Here is a 16,978-nt window from a genome sequence, read left to right on the forward strand (position 1 = left end):
ATTTCTCTAAAAAGTCAGACAACATAGCAATCAGTGGCCTCTCTGTCTAACACGAGTTGTAGCCACAGTCATGCTAACCAAAGAAGCTGCTAAGTTAACTCTTGGGCAGAAGTTAGAGGTTCTAACTCCACATCAAGTTCAAGGCATGTTAGAAATGAAAGGGCACCCCTGGTTAACAGGACATAGATTAATCAGATATCAGACCCTTATTCTGGACAATCCTGAAGTAACTGTAAAAACCTGTAATACCTTAAATCCAGCTCTGTAATGCCTACAGAATCATCTCTGGACTTGACCCATTCCGGCTCAAAGATTATTAATATTACCTCTTCCAGTAGAACTGACTACTTAGACCCGCCCTTAGAAAACCCTGATGAAGAGCAGCTCACTGATGGAAACAGCTTTGTACGGAGGGGGCAGAGAAAGGTGGGATAGTCAATGGTTAGTTTATATGACACCACTGTGGCATGACCCCTTCCACACTCAATCTCAGCCCAAAAGGCTGAGATTATGGCCCTTATCCAAGCTCTCATTCTAGCACAATAAATAAAGATTAATATCTATATAGACTCCAAATACACCTTCCTTGTTCTGCACTCTCACGCTGCCCCATTAAAAGAAAGAATGCCCTGTCTGGTATAGTTCAGTGGATTGAGGGCTGGCCTGCAAACCAAAGGGTCACCAGTTCGATTCCCAGTCGGGGCACATGCCTGGGTTGTGGGCCAGGTCCCCAGTCGGGGGCGTGGGAGAGGCAACCACATATTGATGTTTCCTCCCTCTCTTCCTCCCTTCCCCTCTCATAAATAAATAAATAAATGAATGAAATCTTTTTTAAAATAAAAGAAAGGTGGGAGCCCCTTACTGTTAGGAATTTCCCCATTAATCATGAACCAGAAATCCTAAACCTATTAGAAGCGGTTAAGCTCCCTGAGCACGTGGAAATCATGCATTGCAAAGGTCACTAGAAGGATATGTCCCCTATCTCCCTCCCAGGGAAACAGAAGGGCAGACCAAGAGGCTGGTAAGGTAGCACTAGGGACTGCCAAACAACTGACCTTATTCCCCTGTGTGAACAGCTCAGGTATCAAGCCGTTCTATATATCTGGAGAGATATCTGGGACTTAGGAGCAAGGGGGCACCGATGAAGGACCTTGGATATACATTGGCCAAAACCTCTTCCTTCCCCAGGCCTCCCAGTGGAAATTTTAAAGGCTTTGCATGATTCCTTCCATGTAGACAGGGATACCACAACAACAATGGTTAACAAATTATTTGTAGGCAAATGACTAAAAACTACCACAAAGAATATTTGCCAGGCCTGTACCCTTTGTGCCTATAACAGTGCTGGGAGAAAAAAAAATATCCCTTCCCCTCCTGTTAGAGCCTATTCAGCAAAGAGACACCTATCCGGGAAAAGACTGGCAGATTGACTTTGCCAAAATACCTCCCTAGAGAGGATGTGAATACGTATTAGTCCTCATAGATACGTTTACTTGATGGACCGAGGCTTTTCTAACAAGGATGGAGAAAGCCACAGAAGTAGCAAAAACTTCCTAAAAGACATAATTCCCCAATTTGGTCTTCCACACTCCCTAAAATTGATAATGGGCCATCCTTTACATCTGATATCATTCAATTGATCTCTGAGGCTGTGGGCATAAAATGTTACCTTCACTCTGCTTAGAGACCTCAGCCCTTTGGGAATGTAAAACGGGCAAATCAGAACTTGGAAAGGGCATTGGCAAGGCTCTGTCAAGAAAATTCTGAAAATTGGGTTAAATTACTACCTATAGCACCCGTGAGAATCAGGGACTCCCCTAAGGTCAATACTAGACTCAGTCTATTTGAGATGCTATATGGTAGACCTTTCTTAACTCTAGATCTGATATCTGATACAGAGACCCATCAAGCAGTTAAGTGTATAATAAACTAGGACAGGTACAAAAAGCACCACCAGAATATGGAAATAAGGTCTCACCTTCTCCCAAGGAAAATTTCCAGGCTACTGTATCTCTGGGGGATTGGGTACTTGGCCCCAAATAGAAGGGATGCTACCAGGTTGTCCTAAGTACCCCCATGGCTGTGAAGCTGCTAGGGTTAGATAGTTGGGTCCATATTTCTAGAGTAAAACCAGCATATCCTCCCCCAGACCACAAAAAAAATCCAGACTCCACCTATACCTGTGGACCCTTAGAAGATCTCAAATTTCTGATCAAGAAAAAGAAATCTTAAAGATAAGTCAATATGAAGCCTCTTGCTAACACTCTGCATTTTTTTCTTCCCCTTCTTGGGTCAATAACTCTCTTTTCTAAATTACTCAGAATTTGATCTGGGGCAATCCTTTTAAAAATTGCTGGGTTTGGGACTTCTAGTCAAGATGGCAGCATAGGCAGGCATGGCTCGCCTCTTCACACAACCACTTTAAAATTACAACTAAAATATAGAACAACCATCACTCAGGAATATCAGAAATCAAGCTGAACGGAAGTCTGACAACTATGGAATTAAAGAAACCACATCCATCCAGACCGGTAGGAGGGGCACAGGCATGGATCAGGCTGGTTACACACCCATGTGGATAAAAATTCAGGATGGATATCTCAGGAACAAGGTGTCCCAGACCTACACCAGGCACAACCCAGGATTCCAGTGCCAAGAATATAAGTCCCCACAACTTCTGGCTGAAAAAACCAGCAGGGAGTCAGTCAGGGAAAGAAACTTCTTGAGTCCCAAGCAGTTCCTCTTAAAGAACCCACAGACAGGCTCACCTACTCAGACTCACTCCCTCTGAGCTCCAGCACTGGGGTAGCAGCTTTAAAGGCACCAGTTGTATACAGGGAGAAACTGAAGTGTTTGGCATCAAGGCAAGCCGAGGCCATTGTCCCTTTACTAAGCCCTCCCCCTACAGAGGCAATAAGCTAGTGCCATAACTGAGACTCCAAAAACCTGGCTAACATTGTCTGACCTGCCTTAAAGACCCCCAGAGACTCTTCCCCACCCAACTTACAGGCCCACCCAAGCTGCTTTTCCATAAGAATGGCTGGTCTTGGTTCCTAAATCCTATCAAACAAGGAACAGCTGGCTTCACTGAGCCCTAGCAACAGCCAGATTAGATTCACAGCTTGGCTTCACCTGGGAATCTCCAAGCCCAGCGCAAGCAGCAGCCATCTCAGGGTGCTTTACGGCTCAGGCAGGGTGCTTTGGGCAAAACACAGGTGGGGGCTGACCTTGGCCTGCACTACCTGGGAAACCCCAGGGCCAGCACACCCAGTGGACAGATACAGACTATGTTGGAGCACCACCACCCTACCCCAGCACAGCTGACCCTCCATGGAGGGCAGAGGTGGTGGTCAGTGGTCACAGCCAGCCCTTGCAGCTGACTGACCTGGGTACTGGCCTTCAACACATTGTTGTCTGTGTCCATGGGCTACGTATGTATGCATATATGTTCTTTACTAATCTCTTCCAGTCCTCCTACCCCCTCCCTTCTGAGATCTGTCAGTCTGTTCCATGTATCTATGCTTCTGGTTTTCTTCTGTTTGTCATTTTATTTTGTTCGTTAGATTTCTCATACGAGTGAGATCACATGGTATTTGCCTTTCTCTGACAGGCTTATTTTACTTAGCATAATGCTCTCCAGGTTCATCCATGCTGTTGCAAAGGGTAAAAGTTACTTCTTTTTTACAACAGCATAATATTTCTTTGTGTAAATGGAATATCTACTTCTTTTTTATCTACTCATCTACTGATGGGCACTTGGGCTGTTTCTAGATCTTGGCTGTTGTAAACAATGCTGCTATGAACATAAAGGTGCTTTTTTTTTTTTTGACAGGTGTTTGGGATTCTTAGAATATATTCCCAGAAGTGACTTTGCTGGGTCAAACAGCAATTCAATTTTTTTTTTTTTTTTTGAGGAAACTCTGCACTGTTTTCCACAGTGGCTGCACCAAATTGCATTCCAACCAACAGTGCACGAGGACTCCCTTTTCTCCACAACCTCACCAGCACTTGCTTCTTGATTTATTAATGGTAGTCATTCTGGGAGGTGTGAGGTGATATTTTATTGGGGTTTTAATTTGCATCTCTCTGGTGATTAGTGATGTTGATCTTTTCATATGTCTACTGGCCATTTGTATGTCCTATTTGGAGAAGTGTCTATTCAGGTCCTTTGCCCATTTTTTAATTGGATTACTTGTCTTCCTGGTGTTCAGTTATATAAGTTCTTTATATATTTTGGATATAACCCTTTATCAGATGTATCATTAGTGACTAACATTTAAGTCTTTTATCCATTTTGAGTCTGTTCTTGCGTAGGTGTAACTTGGTGGTCTAGTTTCTTTTTTTTTTTTTTATGTACCAGTCCAATTTTCCCAACATCGTTTACTGAAGAGATGGTTTTTTTCTCCATTGCATGCTCTTGCCTCCTTTGTCAAATATTAACTGGCCATAAAGTTGTGGGTTGATTTCTAGACTCTGTTCTTTTCCAATGATCTATATGCCTTTTCAGAACAGTAACAGACTGTTTTGAATACAATGGTTTTGTAATATTGTTTGCTATCTGGTATGGTAATCCCTCTAGCTTTGCTTTTCTTTCTCAAGATTATTGAGGCTTTTTAGGGTATTATTTTCTTTCACATTAATTTACATTACATTTCTGATTCTATTTATTTGAGCCCTCTCTCTTTGTTTCTTGATGAGTCTGGCTAAAGTTTCATCAATCTTGTTTATTTTTTCAAAGAACCAGCCCTGGTTTCATTGATCGTTTGTATTTTTTTGTCCTCTATGTCATTTATTTCTACACTGATCTTTATTATTTCCTTCCTTCTACTTACTCTGGCCTTTTCTTGTTGTTCTTTTCTAACTCTTTTAGGTGTTCATTTTTGATCTGGAAGATCTATTCATTGATGTCATTGGGGTGTTAAAGTCCCTACTATGATTGACTTGCAGTCAATTTCTCTCTTAAAGTTAGTTCATCAAGAGTTTTTCTATATATATTTACATGCTCCTATTTTACATGCATATATGTTTACAAGGGTTATATCCTCTACAAAATCAATACTCAGAAATTGATGCCATTTGTATACACCAATAATGAGCTATCAGAAAAGAAAACTAAAAAAGCAATACCATTTACTCTTGTAACAACAAAATAAGGTACCTATGAATAAATTTAACCAAGAAGGAAAAAGACCTGTACTCAGAAAACTATAGGACGTTGAAGAAAGAAATTGAGAAAGATACAAATAAGTGAAAACATACACCGTGCTCATGGATCGGAATAGTTAACATCATTAAAATGTTCCTACTTCCCAAAGCAATCTATACTTTCAATGCAATTCCTGTTAAAATACCAATGACATATTTTACATCTAGAACAAATATTTCAAAAATTAATATGAAAAGACCCTGAATAGCCTCAGCAATCTTGAGAAAGAACAAAGTTGGAGGGATCACAATACCTAATATAAAATTATACTATAAGGCCTCTGTCATCAAAACAGTCTGGTACTGGCATAAGAACAGGCATATAGATCAATGGTACAGAACAGAGAGCCCAGAAGTAAACCCACACTTTTATTGTCAATTACTGTTTGACAAAGGAGGAAAGAGCATTCAGTGGAGGAAAGACAACCTCTTCAATAAATGGTGTAGGGAAACTGGACAAGTCCATGCAAAAAGAAACAAAACTAGACCACCAACTTACACCATACACAAGAGTAAAGTCAAAAAGGACAAAAGACTTAAATGTAAGTTGAAACACCATAAAAATCCTAGATGAAAAGATAGATAGTAAAATCTCAGATATCCAGCGTAGCAATATTTTTGCTAAAGTATCTTCTAAGGATCTGGAAACAAAGCAGAAAATAAATAAATGGGACTACATCAAATTAAAAATCTTCTGTACAGCTAAAGAAACCATCAGCAAGACGAAGAGGAACCCACTGTAAGGAAGAACATCTTTGCCGATGATACATCTGTCAAGGGTTTCATCTCCAAAATATACAAAGAACTAATACAACTCAATGCCAGGAAGACAAACAACCTGATTAAGAAATGGGCAAAAGGCCTGAATAGACACTTCTCCAAAGAGGACATGCAGAGCACACATCGGCATATGATAAAGCGCTCAACATCACTAATCGCCAGAGAAATGAAAATTAAAACCTCAAAGAGATATCACCTTAAACCTGTCAGAATGGCCACCATCAATAAAGCACCAAACGACAAGTGCTGGTGAGGATGTGGCAAAAGGGGAACCCTAGTGCACTGCTGGTGGGAATGCAGACTGGTGCCGCCGCAGTGGAAAACAACATGAAGTTTCCTCAAAAAATTCAAAATGGAACTCCTTTTTGACCCAGTGACTCTACTTCCAGGACTATACCCCAAGGATCCCAAAACATGCACCCCTCTGTTTATAGCAGTGCTATTTATAATAGCCAAGTGCTGGAAACCGCCCAAGTGCCCTTCAGTAGATGAGTAGATAAAAAAGCTGTGGTACATTTACACAGTGGAATATTATGTGGCAGTAAAAAAGAAGAAACTCTTACATTTTCCAACAGCATAGATGGACCTGGAGAAAATTATGCTAAGTGAAATAAGCCAGTCTGTGAAAGACAAATACCACATGACCTCACGTATATGTGGAATCCAATGAACACAATAAACCAATGAACAAAATTGTAACAGAAACTTAGACATATGATTCAGACTGACAGCTGCTGGAAAGGAGCAGGGGAGGGATGGGAGGAAAGATGGTGAAGGTACTAACCAGAGAACATTTATGCACAATCCATGGACACAGAGGACAATGTGCAGATGGGCTTGGGGTGGGGAGAGGGTGGGACTGGGTGGAGATGGCAAAGGGGAGAAAACATGGGAACTGTAATTGCATAAACAATGAAAATTAAAATTAATAAAATGATTACCTTGCTGGATACAATAATCTTGGTTTCAGATCCTTGCTTTTGATTCCTTTGAGTATTTCCTGCCATACCCTTGTGGCCTGAAGTATTTCTGTTGAGAAATCAGCGGACGGCCTGATCGGAGCTCCCTTGCAGCTGACTGCCTCTGTCCTGCTCTCCTGCGGCCTTTAAGACTCCCTCCTTGTCTTTAACCTTTGCCATTTTAATTAGGATGCCTCAGAGCGGGCCCCTTTGTGTTCATCTTGGTTGGGACTCTCTGTGCTTCCTGAACTTGTGACTTTTTCCCTTCACCACGTTAGAGAAGTTTCACGTTACTTCTTCAAACAGGTTCTCCATCCCTTGCTCTCTTTCTCCTTTTTCTGGTGCCCCTATGATGTGGATGTTGTTACATTTCATGTTGTCCCAAATATCCCTTAAACTATCCTCCTGTTTTTTAAGTATTTTTTCTTTTGCTACTCTGATTGAGTGATTTTTTTTCTGCCTTGTCTTTTAATTCGCTGATTAGTTCCTCTGCCTCATCCAACCTACTGATTATTCCTTCCAGTGTATCAGCTAGGTATTCTTCATTCCCAACTGCTTATTTCCCATGTTTTCTCGGTCTTGTTTCATGCTGTTGAGAATCCTTAAAATCATTACTTTGAACTCTGGTTCTGATAAATTGCTTGTCTCCATTTCATTTAGCTCTTTCTGGAGAGTTCTGTTCTTTCATTTAGGATCTATTTCTTTGTCTCCCTATTTTGGCTGTCTCTTTGCGTTTCTTTCTATGTATTAAATAGAACTGCTATGACTCCCAGACTCAGTGGGGTGGCCTTCTGTAGTAAGTGTCCTATGGGACCCAGTGGTGCCATCTCCTTGATCACCTGAGCTGGGTTCTCTAGGAATGTCCCTGGTGTGGGTTGTGTGGGCCTTCCTGGTGTAGTTGGTTCTTGATTGCTGTTGTCTCCTTTAGGGGTGGGCTTGACCCTCAGGCTGGTTGACTGTGAGGCTCAAACCCAACCACATCATGCAAATGGTTGCACAAGTGCTCAGCATGTTGTTGTGCCTGCCTTGATCAGCCACTGGACATGCTGCCTGTGAAGCCCCTTGGGTCCTGCTTCAGGGTTGCCGAAAGCTGGCCACTTGCTCTGCTGGTCTCAGGCCTCCCAGGAGCTTCTCTGCTGCAAGCCAATGTCAGACGCTGTCCCTGCCCAGCCCTCGGCAAGCCTGTCAGAAAGGAGCTTCCAGAAGACCAGCTGGTGGGGCCTCTGGAGCCCAGGGGCTGGGTCCACCTCTGGTCTGGTCCTTTGAATGTCCCACCGTTAATATTTTACATTAAATTGCCCTGATGCCTTGTAGGGAGAATTTGGCTTTCTCAAAGCTTCTCTGGAAATTCTCAGGAGGCATTGATGATCCCTTAATCTCCACTTGCTCCAGTGTCCTCTGCTTCTCACATTCTCAGTTTGGCTGTCTTTTGCAACCTCTCTATTGCCTGCCTGGCTAGACTCCCGTGGACACCTGACTCCTTGTCCTTGGCCTGCAGCGTCCTCCCAGGCTGCTGTGCACATCACACCATAACTGAAAAGTAGAGAAGGTTGGGGTTCACCGCAAGGGTCTCCCCACTGCAGGCTGCTCGCCCGCCGCTCTCCGCGCCTCCTCCGGCAGCCCGCACGCCTCCGAAGGCTGCCCAGCCTCCTGCTGCTCCCGTGCCTGCCGTGCCAGCGCCCAGGCAGGGGCCCCGCCTTACGCACCCAGAGTCCTCAGCATATTTTCTTAAACAAGGACTGTTCTCTCGGGAAGAAGAGTTGTGTTCCAGCTTTAAAGAATATTTTGTCCTCCTTATTTTGAGTGGGAATTGATAGATTTCCTCATTTCTACTCCATACCACCCACAGTCCCAGAGCCCCTAGTATTCAGGCAGGCACCTCGCTGCCTATGTAAAGACTACATTTCCCAGCCTCCCTTGAAGCTAGGGATGACCATGTGACCGAAGTGCAGCCAATGGAATGTGAACCAATGATGGACTGCTTCTTGGTTATGCCCTTCAAGAAAAGGGACGTGCCTGCCATATGCTTCATCTTGTCCCCCATGCTGTCACCCAGAACATTGGCTTGGCCCTGGGGAACCATCCTGGGTCATATGGATAAAGGTGTCACATACTTCAGGAATGGCAGAGCAACAAAATGAAAAGAACATAGGCCCTGGCCCCATGCGGACCCCACTGTTGCTACAGACCCTCACACTGTTACTGGAGAGAGAGAAATAATTATCTGTTTGGTTCAAACGATCGTCAGTTCGGTTTTGTTGTTGTGTTTTTAATAAACAGCCAAACTTAGATCCTTGCGAATAAACCTGCTCTATTAAAATGCACCCACGATGCCCAGGGCCAGTAAGTTGTCACACATCGGGGTCTCCTAGAAGCAGAGCCTGAGGTAAGGGGGAAGGTGTGAGTGCTTCATAAAGGAAATTCTGGCAGAAACCAGTTAAGGAGCAAGGGAAACAGCAGAGAGCGGAAGACAGGCAAGCGTGCATTTGGTCTTGGCTAAGCCCTGATCCCAGGGAACACTGGCGCGTAGATCACACCTCTGAGTTGTGCCGTTTTAAGGCAAGGGGCTGGGCGTTCCTGCGGCAGCAGATGGGCTGGCGGTGCCCAGGAATGTGGGTGTCACTTCCCCGCTCTCCCACTCTCCTGTGCAGGGTGAAGCGGGCCCCAGAGCCATTCTCTGAAACAGGACTAACGGGCGAGTGGTCAGCCAAGAGCACAGAAGAAGGTTGTGAGGTGTGAGGTCCCCACAAGGCGAGCAGCCGGCTGTGCACGCGGGTGGTGGGTGGTGGGCGCTTCCGGATCCTTTCTGATTTCCACCCTGTCCACCTTCCCCGCCAGCCTCAGCTGCCCTCCTCCCACTGTGGCCCAGATGGGATGAACCGCAGCCCCAAAGACCCCCTGGGGCTTAGCCAGGAGCGCTGGCCGACGGGTGAGAACTGGGACGGGGCTGCTGAGCACATCCTGCGGGCATTGGCGCTGAGGAGGACCGGGCACGGGGGGCCGAGAGTGGGGAGTCAGGGCGGCGCGGTGACTTGCCCGAGGCCACACAACGGAACGGGGGGGACCGAGGTGGGTAGGCCAGGGCAGGAGCGATGTGACCGGCAAGCCCGAGGCTGTGAGAGAACCTGGGGAAGCCGGCCCAGGCGCCGCGGAGCGGGTAGAGAGGCTCCCTGCAGTGACTTCAGGGTCGCTCCCGGAGCCCGCCCGCCCGCAGGTCCAAGGCCCGGCCTCTGGGGGGCCCCGCCTTCCCTACCGTCATTCTCAGAGGCACCACCTCCTTCGGGTTTCCCAGTAGCAGAAGCTGAAAGATTTGAATGCAAGAAATCCCTGGGAAACACCCACAGAAAGGGAGACAGTGGCAGATGTGGAGACAGAGGCCGAGCCAATATGAGTGTGTTCTCAACTCGGCTCCCCCAGGGGCCTGGGGCTCCACCCCGCTGGGAAAACCCGGACTGCACCGCCCAGAGAAGCTTGCGGCAGGCGCGGCGACTGCGGCAGGTTCCGCCCCGCAGCCCCTGCTACGGCAGGTGCTCTCGCGCCCCCCACGCAGGGGCAGGCGGCTGCCCCTGGCCCCGTCGCTGGGAGGCGTGACTGCCCAGGCCTGCTTGGCCCACGGCACAGGATCGTTTCATCCTTTACAGCTCCTTCTCCCTCTTAGTTCTGAAAACAGCATTTGCCACCTTTTTGCAGCCTGTGTGCTTTCTGTACTTCAACAACTTCAAGATGCGAATGCTACAGAGCGTTTAACCCACTCTGCGGTGGGGTGCGGGGCGGGCACTGTCGTCAAACACCAGAGGCGGGAAGAGAAGCCAAGTGACCGGACCCTCCCCTGGATGGAGCTGCCTCGAGGGGGCTAAACACCCATGACGCACCAACACTCAGAGCCAGGCTACCGGAGTTCAGGTCCCAGGTCTGCCCCTCACCAGCTGTATGGCTTGGACAAATGGCCTCACATCTCTCCGTCTGGTTTTCATCACCTGTAAAATGGGAAAGGCAGCCCCCTCCCAGGGCTGCTGTGAAAATCCAGCGCAGTGACCCATGCAAAGTGTGCAGGGCCACGCCTGGCGCTTACTAAATGGGGTCTCAGGGGAGCAAAGTCCAGGGCAGGAAGCAGACCTGGACCAAGGCACGACTGCCCACTGGGGCTGGGGCAGCAGCGGGGGGAGGGAAGGGCTGAGGGACCCCAAGGAAGGAGTGACTAACACAGGAACCTCACAAAGGCAGAGCCGGCAGAGGTGACTTTGAGGGGTGAGTCGTTCACAAGCAGAAGAAAGGAGGTATAGTGAGTATGTGTGTTGGGTGGAGTGGCTGTACAACAGTCAAATCCCTTCTTATTGGGGAAGGAGCCTCCTGTGTAGAATCCTGGGTGGGCGGTGTCTTATTTCCCAGACCCTGGTTTGGTGGATCGGCCACTCCTACCCGAGACTCTGAAACTGAACACCAGGGACAAGGGCACAGTAGAGTCTTGGCCAGACTGGCCTGGATGCTCAGGCTCCTCTAGCCCCCTCGGATCCTGAAGGGGCCCCTGGCTCTCTGTAAGCCCTAGAGTAGACACAGTCACTTCTGTCGCTTGCAACCAAGAATTCTGGAGGAAAGTCCTGGCAGGAAGACGAGAGTGAGCAAGACATTGCAAGTAATCACATAAACTGAACCACCCTGAAGTGGAGCCGGAGCTGCCACGCCGAGGAGCTGCCTTGCACGACCTGCCTGAAACCCTGGAAGGCTGAAACAGGGCAAAGCAACCTGTGGACGCGGCCTAAGCAACACGGGGTCCCCAAGAACCATTTGCAAGGACAACAAGAAAGCACATATGATGGCTGCTGGGCTGATGTTTAGAATTAACGTCGCTGTTGTCTGCAGCAGTAGAAATGCCTCCCTTCCGTGGATGTGATTGACCCCCTTCCCTTTGTCATCAATACCCACGTGACCATGTCTCCTAATCAGAACACTGTCTGGGCACTGCTTGGGCTTCCTCCTGAATCAGAGCTTCCCCAAGAGCTATTCTTACTGATGTCAGTGCATGCTTGTTGCCTCTCACTTTGAAAGGCCCTTATATTTTTAAGTTTACAAGACAGCGGAGAGTGATTGTTCTGGTGATCGAGGCCCCGATCTGCGACCCCTCCAAGTTTTTCTCGTGGAGACTCACTAAGGTCAGTCAAGGAGGCAGGTGGGGAGGGGGTGTTCCTCTCACCTCCATTTCACAACCAACAAAACTGGGCCCTGAAGGAACTGGAGGCTTCCCTAAGGCCCCCTGTTAACAGAGGGACCAAGCGGCCCCAACAGAGGGTCAGATGGCCAGCCAGCCTCTGCCTGTGCTCCCAGGACCCCAGGATAGGCAGGCCTGTCCCCACAGCAGCCTGTGAAATGTTACAGCCCAGGAGAGACACTGAGACCAAGGTTTAAAAGGCAAGCCCACCTCGGCCACAGGGGTGCACGCGAGCGGGACCCTGGGAACGAGGTCCTAGTCTGAGAGCAAGTGCGCGAGGAGAGCGGCGGGGAGCCTGAGGAAGGCGGTGCCTGACGCCCACAGCTCACGCTCAGGGGGTGGGGGTGGGGGCGTGCCCAGGGGGGCGCGGAGGCCAGGGGCCAAAGGGGTGCGTTCATTAACCGAGTGCCCACTGCGCGCCCGGACTGTGCTGGGCCTTTGTGTCCTCCAGAGTTTTGCTGAAAACCCCCATAGTCCTGTAAGGCCGGTGTTAGTGCCCCTGATGTGCAGATGAGAAAACTGATCTCAGAGAAGTACTATGACATTTTCAAGGAGTGACAGAGTCAGACTCAGGCTGCTGACCCCAGGCCGGGGGATGGGGGTAGACAAAGCTTCACGCTGGTCGGGGCCGGAGCAGGGCCTAAGGCCGTGCGTCCACGCACTTGGCAGAGACAAGGACATTTCGGAAAGGGGGTTACAAGACGGCAGAGAGAGACCGCTCTGCTGATGGAGGCCCTGATCTGCCCCTGAATTTCACTCACGGAGGTTCACCGGGGCCTCTGGGCTTCAGGGCTCACCCGGCTCTGCCTCAGCGCCGGGCACCGGGTCGGGCTGGAAGCTGGCCGAGGCGTTGCCGCTCAGTGTGAACCAGATCACATCTCTCCCCTGCTTAAAACCCTCCGGTGAGGGTTTCCCTTGTGCCCTGAAAATAAAGCCGAGCATCTGTGCCATGGCCTGCAGGGCCCCATGTGATCTGCCCCCAAGTAGCACCACGTCCCCTCCCGCCTCAGGGCCTTGGCACAGGCTGCCCCGGCAGGCTCACTGCTCTCCTCGCCCCGTAACCGCCATGGCCCTGCGGCCCCCGGAGGCGTCTGAGGCCGTGGGCTGTGGTGTACCCCACCTGCACCCAGTCAGAGGCCCAGTCTAATGTGCCCCTTTTCCTTCTCGCACTAAGTGCAGTTTACAATTTTCTTAGTCATCCATTGTCAAGGGAGGCAAAAGTCTGTTCTTAGAGGAGTGAACAAACTCAGATGGCACCTCTGTATGGCAAAATCTTATTCCTCAGTATTGTATTTCTCATAAAAAGAAAATAAATTTAAATAATTATAATTAAGTTTAGTTAATTTAATTCAACGTTTCTCCTTGGGGAGTTATACATTTTTTTTTTAAATCCTTATGTGAGGATTATTTTTTCCTCACATATTTTTATTCATTCCAGAGAGAGTGAAAGGGGGAAAGAGAGAGAGAGAGGGAGACAAACATCGATTGGTTGCCTCCAGTACCTGTCCCGACTGGGGACTGAACACACAACCTAGGTATGCACCATGACTGGGAATCAAAGCCACGACCTTTTGGTTAATGGGGTGATGCTCCAACCAACGGAGCCACACCAGTGAGGGCTGGGAGTTATCCTTTAAAGAGCAGGAAATGCTTTGTAAAGCAGTTCGTGAGTTCGCTTCTGCCGCAGCTGATGCTCTGCCATCGGCCAGCGCAGTCCCGGGCCTGTCTTCATCCTGTCGAGGCTGCAGTTCTAGAATGCTGCCTGGCACACAGTAGGTGCCAAACGACACTTCCCGTGTGCCAAGCCTGGCGGCACACACTCCAGACAGCGCTCTGCTGCAGAGTCTATACTGGGTCTTCTTTTCCCGAATCCTGGGCATTGGGGAACGTGGAAGTTTGGGGAGCTAGGAAGGAAACAACCTCCTGGGCCGGTGCATCCTCACTCAGAGACTGAAGCTGTTGCTGCCTCCCGAGTCTCCTCCCTCCAGGCCCACCGAGGATGGGCCCGGGGCAGGAATAAAGCAACCCACAGCTTCTGCAAGACTGCAAGGGCCGGATGCAGCTGGACCTGGCTGGGCAGGGGGCTCACCGGGCTGGGCAAAGCCCGGGCTGGGGTGGGCATTGGGATAGGACCTCTGGGTTTCTGGGCTCGTCCGGCTCTGCCTCCTGTCTGAGGGGCCTCGGGTAGGGCTGGAAACTGGTTGAGTCTTTGCAGCTTCCAGGAGCACCTGGCTGCCCTGGGTGTGAAGATAAATGAGTGGTCACGAACATGGCACAGCTGATGTGCACAGGGCGGGGCAGAGGTCGGTTCAGTTGTTTGTATGGAAAAATAGTACAATAGTGAATAAATAATAATATGAGAATCAACTCTGTGTTTCACGTACTCACAGCTGTAAACCTTTTTCCCCACCCTGTTTGTAGACCCTCCCACCCAGTTTTCCAGGGGAATTCACAACGGCTTTCACAGGAAGCAAAGAAATGAGCATTTGGAGCGTGCCGGAACTCACACCGGAGGCCCTCCTGTCGCGGGCCTCGGGGAGTAGACCAGGGCGAGAATGCTGGGTCGTCCCAGGGATCACAGGTCAAGGTCAGGGAGGTGTGCGAGCAGGGGCTGCGACCCTGGCGGGGTGTGCGGGGAAGGGTCCGGGCATCAGCTGGAGGCCCCTAGGTTGTGTTAGGTCCCTGCTGGGAGGGAGGTGACACCAGCTCTGCTCAGGTGCTGCCCCGCCCACAAAGCAGCTGGAGATAACGGGGCAGTGGGAGCCACCTGCCGGCCCTTCCCCCTCTCCTGGGCCAGAGTTGCCAGACAGGCTTTAAAAATTAAGCCGGGGCCCTGGCGGGTGTGGCTCATTGGGTTGAGTGTCATCCCGCACGGCAAGGGGCCACTGGTTTGATTCGTGGTCAGAGCATATGCCTGGGTTTCGGGTTTGGTCCCTCGTTTGGGCGTCTAGGAGGGGCAACCAATCGATGTTTCTCTCCTTCTCTTTCTCCCTCCCTTCCCCTCTCTCTTAAATAAATAAATGAATGAATAAACTGGATAGTAATCTTTAATCTCAATTCCCGGGACTGCTGTGCTGTGCAGAGCCTGCTGCTGCCCGGGAAGGCCCGCCCTCAGACACAGAGCAAGGCGACCAAGGTTTGGGAGACCCCGACCACCTGGTCATTCATGTCCCAGCTTCGGTGCTGTTTGCTGTGTGGCCCTTAGCGGGCTGCTTCCCTTCTCTGAGCACACAGTCCCGAGTCAGTACAATGAGTGCTTCTCCTTGCTCCTGGAAAGCCCCCAGGGCTCATGAGCAGAGCAAACGGAACCACGGCCCGGCCCTGCCTCCAGCCAAACCTCGGTCCAGTCCTGGCAGGCCCAGCTCCCCAGGCCGCTGCCCCAGCTCTGCCCTCGGCCTCAGGGCCAGGGGACACCTTCCCGTTGCTTGCCATATCCTCTGCCGTGGCCCCCTCTCTGCCAGGCTCTGAGCAAGACGGACTCATCCTGGACCCAGAAGAGCTCCCAGTACAGTGGGGGAGGTGGTCCATGGACAAGAATGTAAATAAATTGCTAACCTAAAAATAAAAGGGCCTTTCAAAGTGAGAGGCAACAAACATTTATTGAGATCAATACGAATAGCTAGCTATTCGAGATGTTCTGGTTCAGGCAGAATCCCAAATAATATTCTGATTAGGAGACAAAGACAAGGGATATTTATGACAAAGGGAAGGGGAACAATTACATCCATAGAAGGAAGACATTTCTATTGGTGCAGACAACATAGTGATATTAATCCTAAACAATGTTTTTAATTTTCAGTCAGGTGCTCATCAGTCCAGTAGTCATCATAACTGCTTTCTTGTTCTCTTTGCAGGGTCTTTTTTGAGAAGCAAGGCTGCTTCGGCCCCGTCTAAATGTTATGTTGCCCTGTTTTTAACCTTCCAAGGTTTGAGCATAAGATGGGCAAAGCAGCTGCCCTGGCCCGGCAGCTCTGCCTACATTTTACAGCAGCTCTGTTAATACTATTGTTTACAAAATAAACATGAAGAAAATGGGGCAGGTGAGGGGATAGAGAATGGGTAGGCAGGGAGGCCGCTGCGAGGAAGCAGCATCTCAGCGGAGACGTCCGGGCCGGCCAGCAGGCGGTCTGGGCGGAGAGCGTTCTGCGCGGCCAGGGCAGCCGGTGCAGAGGCCCTGAGGCAGGTCTGGGCTTGCTGTGTGTGCGCAGAGAGGCTGAAGACCAGGGAGAGTGCGGGTTGTGGGGAGACCGGCAGGTGTGAGCGTTTGGGAGGTTCCATGGGGAGGAGAGCCTGACCTAACATCTAACAAGAAGGCTGCCTTCCCTGACCTCTAGGGGAAACTGACCAAATCCTCCCTCAGGGCAGCCACCCTAAGCCAGACGAGGCCTGAATGTGCCTGATGCGGAGGCTCTCATAGCAAAGACCACACATCTCTGCTCTCTGTCGGTTCAGACAGGCTCCTTAGCCCCAGGTGTGGGGCACGTAGCCACCCCACCCTGCTGTCTGGGGGCAATGGAGACACCTGGGCTTGGCGAAGGTCTCAGCCCAGCCCCGTGCCTGTGAACTCCACCCCTCAGCCTCGGGGCTGCCGCTGGGGAATGCCGCAGGGTGGGGCGCCTTCGCTGAGGTCAAGGGCCTGAGGAGCAGACAAATACTTTGTAAATGTCAAACTGACCTGCACACTGGCTTCCCCCACTTGGATGTCTGGACACCCTTTGTAAAAGCTGAAGGGCCCAGTAAATAATAACTGAACCTGCAAACCACTAGTGTTTGAACTGCGAGTTTACTAATCTGGCCGCAGCTTGGCAAACTCTAAGCTACTTGGTGC

This window comes from Pteronotus mesoamericanus, unplaced genomic scaffold, assembly GCF_021234165.1.
Source record: "Pteronotus mesoamericanus isolate MK-2021 breed Mesoamerican mustached bat unplaced genomic scaffold, CSHL_Meso_final contig_22, whole genome shotgun sequence".
NCBI classification, from domain to species: Eukaryota; Metazoa; Chordata; class Mammalia; order Chiroptera; family Mormoopidae; genus Pteronotus; species Pteronotus mesoamericanus.